Genomic DNA, 6,187 nt, shown 5'->3' with positions numbered 1-6,187 from the left:
CTTCCATACATAACTTAGATCTATATAGCTTCCATTAACCACATAACTTAGATCTAAAACATATATTCCATCCATAACATAACTTGATCCATAACTTCCCTACATAACTTAGATCCATAACTTCCATTAATCACATAACTTAGATCTAAAAGATAAATTCCATTCACATAACTTAGATCTAAAAGATAAATTCCATTAATCACATAACTTAGAACTAATGCATAAATTCCATCCATAACATAACTTAGATCCAGTGCTACTCGACGGTTGACCTACGGATGGGATGAAATAGCTCAGATGCAGTCAGGCTAAGAGATGAATTGTCCCCCAAAGAGATGAATTGTCCCCAAAGAGATGAATTGTCCCCAGAGAGATGAATTGTCCCCAGGCACGGAAGGGCGTCCCAGGAAGACGACTCAAGGATTCCCCCCCCCCCCATGCCTGCATAAAATATTAATAGGGGAACTTAGCTCCCCTCGTACGGAATCCACAGAGGGACAAATGATCCCTCTGGAACAGTGGTTTCCAAACTTTTTTTGTTTTGTTTTACAGCTATACGTACTAAGTTAACCTTAATCCTAATGCCGGGTACCATAATGTTTTATTTTATGTTTTTGTTATTATTATTATTATTATTATTTTTTTTTTTTTTTTTTTTGTCACCCTCCATCACCCCCGAATATTTGTTACCTCCACCCCAGGGTGTAATTTAGCCACAGTTTGGGAACCAGTGCTCTAGATTTTGGCTGTGAGTCTGCGCGGAAATTTGCTTGTGCACAAGCTTTGCCTACCCTGAGACGCTCCCGTGCGAATAACCATCTGATCATTTAAGCAAACACGCACAATTTGTAAGATTGTATTCCATATTACCTCCAATTATATTGGTCTGACGGTTGGCAAGTTACCATATTCTTAAGAGAATTTATATGTCGATGTTTGGGTGGAACTTCTTTATTGAATGGATTTTAATATAATTTGAAAACCTTGTGTGTGCGCGCGCATGCCCACAGCTTAGAGTAGAGGTTCTCTTTTCCATGTAACCCATACCTTATGTGTTGCTGTTCAATAGCCTCCTGGAGATTCCTTCAACACTGAATAGTTTCAGTAGGCATTCACTAAATACCACTAGTTTTTAGTGTGTGGACCCGATTGTGGAACTATGTGGATCCACAGAGGCGTTGAGAGGACTTAATCTTTTCGTACGATATGGATGTGGAATTTGGTGAATCTCAAAGGTCAGAATTCGTACTGTGACCCCGTCGTTAACGTTTCTATTCTAGGTTGAACCGGGCATAGCGAGGGGGGGGGGAGCGGCAGAATACAATATATTTCATTCTTGTTTGATGTGACGTATATACATATATATATATATATATATTTACATATGTAAATATAATACTGTGATAGGAAATAAGAGTGATTGTACGAAAATAACAATACTTTGTCTCCAGGCGTCCTGTTACCAGTGTTACAAGCGTCTTAGATTGTTGACTTATGGCCCAAACGTCCTGGATTCGTTGTACAGACGATGTGGCTTTTTGCCGACTATGGACGGTGAAAGTAGCAGCCAGAAATGTCGTAAGAGCTCCCAGATGCCTTGGGGGGTAGGGCTCGTGACGTCATTACATACGAAAACAAGAACGTATGAATGGAGGGGGCTTCAAAAGACTATAGTAGGTAGTTCCGTGCCCGTTACCACCACAGAGTTCATCCATCCACAAAGTTATCTAATCTCAACTAGTTGTTTCAGCGCTCACTAAATGGTTACCAAGTCTATTCCATTCGTTAACCACGCTGTTGGTAAACCAGTTCTTGCAGATTTCCTTCTTAAACCTAAAATTGGCTAATTTAAATCCATTACTACGAATCCTACCCTGCTGGTCGTAATATGACGACTGGGAAAAAGTTGATGAAAGGTGAATGTCCTTTTAATCATCACGACGGAGACCGGGCATTCTATGGTCTCTTCGATTACCTCATGCAGAAGCGAGTGTAGTGAAGGGAACACTATTCAGTTGTCGAAGGGCGGACATACGAACAGTTGAACTACTTATCAAAAGAAACCAAGGGAAACTGTAATGTTATAACACATTTGTAAATGTATACTTTAACCCCACTATAGGAGAAATAATATCACAAGTACAAGAAAACTGTATATTTCGACTACTGTCTGTAGTCCTCTTCTGCAGAATGGTTACAAGAATATTGAGTACAGAATAAGGGGCGGGGAAAAGTGTGGGGGACTCAGTTTTCCTGTACTTCTGATATTATTTCTCCGAAAGTGTACAAAAGAAATCATTTTGAGGACAGAGCCTCATAAGGTATGACGTTTAGTTTGTTACAGCCTTATCAAGTAATTCATAAAGCTTTGACAAGCGAAACATCGAACTAATAAAGGCTCTCTTCACAAGGTGTTTGTTTTGATAGACTTTTCGGCAACTGCCAATTACATACAGCATAACTATTGCGGACATTGGTAATTGAATGTAAGTGATAGTTCATTCTGTAGTGACTGAGTTATGCTTGATTTGTCACAGGGAGGTAATACTGACGTTTGTGTGGAGATAATAATTCATTATCCAAAACGGAATTGCATTCAAAACCACTACACTACCCTCGTTCTCTTTCTTCCTCTCCCTCCCTCCCTTCCCTCCTTCCTTCATCCTTGGTGTCGTCACGCGTCAGTCCAGTCACTTATTCTCGGTGGTCTGATGTTAGACTTCTGATCAACTCCCCGGTAAAAGAAACATTCATTACCCAAGTTGGACCCACCAATGTAAGTAATTAGATAAAATACTACGAAAAAGAAAGACAGTGTTGGAATATATACAATGACCAATTCTGTGTTATAAGATCGGAATTGTTATTAGATCAAGAAAAGGCAGGACTTTCGAAAACCTCTTTCACGATTGTGAATATTCCGAGGGAATAGAGTCAGCAAAATTTGTTCATTGTCGTAAACAGTATTGTTCTGAATGGCAAGTTCTACCAGGAAAGCTAGCGTCCCTCAAGGTTCCGTTCTCGAGTTACTTATATGGAACCTGGAATGAATTGAGGAGACTGCATGAGACCATAAGACCTGCACTAGGCAGTTACATGTCCATTACCATCTGTCATCCCCATTAACAAAAAATGATCCAATATTCTCTTAACCGATAGTTTAAGCGCTCACTACATGGTTACTAAGTTACATTAGTTAACCACTCGTTTGGTAAACTAGTTCTTGTCATTGGCATCATGGACTGGAAACAAATCCACATTTGCATAGTTAAAGAATTGTATAAACTTCCTGCAAGTGGGGGGGTCACCGATTTAATGAAGCGGCCTTGCTGTGGATGTGCTGTCTTGCGACACTGCTTCTGACCCAGGGCAGTGACCAAGATGCAAGGATGACCCGTCATCCAGGAGGTGCCAAGATAAGAGGGAGGGAAGAGGGTGGAGGGGAGTTGGAGTATGTAAGGGATGGAATGGCTGGGAGTAGTTTCTATGTCTTTGTTTGTTTTTGGGCTACCTAATTTTAACATCCGTGGGACAAACACCTGAACAATATTCTATAATCCAATCAGTTGTGATTGTGCATTTACTTTAATTGGACTGATACCCGATTATTTATTTATCGAGATTATTTGTAGTAGAATCCCCCCCACACACACACACACAACTCGTGGCGCAGTCGGTAGAGATCCCGGCTGCCACTACGGCGGTCTGGGTCCGAATCCCGCCCAGGGCTGAAATAATTTCGGTATCACTGCGCTGCGTATTGTCACTCCAACTCTAGTGGGCGGAGAGTTGTGTGTGTGTGTGTGTGTGTGTGTGTGTGTGTGTGTGTGTGTGTGTGTGTGCGTCTAAGTTCACAGCATTACCCATAGATCGGTCATATATGAGCTCTGAGCTCTCTTCCGGGAGGGAAATAGCTGTCGATCACGAGTCCAACACGTGATCCAAGACCATAGTGAATCACACCTACACACGTACGCACTGATCAAGTGTAAAATCTTCACCCCAGTTTTGCCGTAAAGAGGCAGAACGCATTAACTCAAATACTGCGATTCTTGCAGTTTTTGGTGTTCGTGGAATCCGCAGAATGAGACGAACCGTATTTTTTAGATGGGTCAGTCCTGTCTTGCCATTATACTGGGGCCTCAACAGACAGACTGCATTAATTCAACATCTTTTTTCTACATTATTAGAAGACATAACGCGTTGACCATTTTCTACGCATTTTGCGAGAATCTAACGCCATAAACAGTCCTCGTGTCTATTCAATGAGCATTCAGATATTTACCATCGATTTTCTCAAAACAAGCCGTGATCAGTTGTAGAATATCCACCCCAACAACATTCAAATCTTTAGCGCATCTGTGACGTCTTGTCAGCCGCCATCCTTTGTAACTGTGATTCCTAGAAATAAATACAAGATTCTTGTCTTTAGATTATTGTGTATAATTCATCGCTTGGCAGTAAGCCGGGTTCTGGTAGTAAGCGAGCCTTGAACCAATTGGTCGTTTTAAGAGACGAGATATCATTATGGGATGACAGATAGCAGCGGGCATGGGACTGCCTAGTGTAGACCCTAAGGTCTCTTGCTGTCTCCTTCATTCTTATGTACTTAAAACAGAAACGGTGTAGGTAGGATCCGCTGAACCAAGACTAGGCTCACTCACTGACAAAGGAAATTCTTTAAGATCGGAGAAAGGTGGATGGACTTACTAAAACTGATAATTCATCACACGAGATCCGAGAATATTTTCATTTTTGCTATTATCCAGACAAGATTAAAGGGCTAGGGTATAATTCCAAGATATGTGAGAAAGTTTATTCTTATGAGCAGTGTACAAATGAAATTATCTACCAGAAGAAGAAGAAAAAAATACTAAACACTGCTTCTGACCTAGGGCAGTGGATAGGATGCAGGGATGACCCGTCATCCAGGAGGTGCCAAGATAAGAGAGGAGAGTAGAGGGGAGTGGAATATATAAGAAATGGGTGGGAGTGTTTTATATGCCTTTTTCTTTTTTGGCTACCCCCCCGTGTAAGGGGGAAAAGCCTTTGGTATATGAGTGTACTCCTAAACAGAGCCTGTAATAAAAGGAAACACAAATAACACCAAATTGAAATAAGAGAGAAAGAGGGCGCCATACACCAAGCGCCAATTAAACGTAACGATAGTTATGATTATTGTTAGGACAATTGTAAAGGTTGCTCGCACGACACGTCACTCATTTCGCCCAGTCAGTCACGCACAGCCATCGTTCACCTGCACACATCGCTGCGCGCTCACGATAAAGGACACCTGGAACCTTGGAGCAACGGTTCTCGACAGTTTCCTCATGTACACCCACACTTATGTAGTACTGTTTAGTCTTGCTGTTCTTTAGTCTATTGGAAATCACCTCACCACTAAATCTAATCGTTGTTCATCCACTAACGATCACTAGTTTCAGGCTTCTGATCCCATTTGTGAAGCTCATTGGATCACGGACTCCAAGTTGAGAATCACTCCCTTGGGAGTCTTCAAAAGGAGTCTGGGAGTCTTCAAAAGGAGTCTGTGTTCTGTGGAGATGATTCAGTGCGTAGATGAATACTCGTATACACATGCATGCACACTTCCCATCCCCTCCCCCCTTCTCTTGGGAATTTACGATATGAAGACAGGCTTAGGTAACTTACACTCTCTGGAAAGAGGGCGATCTAATAGAGGTATTCAAATGGGTCAAGGGCTTTGACGATGTAGGCAAAGTCATCATATTAAGACAGCAGGGTAGAGCTTGTAGGGTTTAGATTGGATAAATTTAGGTTTAAGAAGGATATAGACATTTTGGCTACCTCCCTTGTAAGGGGGAAAAGGCCTTGGTATATGTATGTACCTACGCATTTATTTTATTTATTATTTACATTATTATTGCTTTTAGTTATTCATTTATTTGTTTATCATCATTATGATTTTTTCGCATCCAACCTAGATATGGACCAAAAGGTCTCCTGTCGGTATGCTCCGCCTTTGTAATCCTTTGTAAACTGTTAACCAACAAAGTAGATAAAGAGTGGCATAAACTCGGTAACCCTGGGGAAGAAAGGTGGTAAGGGACAGGGAACTGCTTAGTGTAGGCCTTATGGTCTCTTACAGTCTCCTTTATTCTATTCTTATGATCCCTCCCATATGAGGTATTGACAGCATGTTTTATGC

Source organism: Oratosquilla oratoria, chromosome 25, assembly GCF_046742065.1.
Source record: "Oratosquilla oratoria isolate Oo_2021 chromosome 25, ASM4674206v1, whole genome shotgun sequence".
Classification (NCBI taxonomy): Eukaryota; Metazoa; Arthropoda; class Malacostraca; order Stomatopoda; family Squillidae; genus Oratosquilla; species Oratosquilla oratoria.
The sequence above is the reverse complement of the archived record's forward strand: the minus strand, read 5'-3'. Positions refer to the sequence as shown.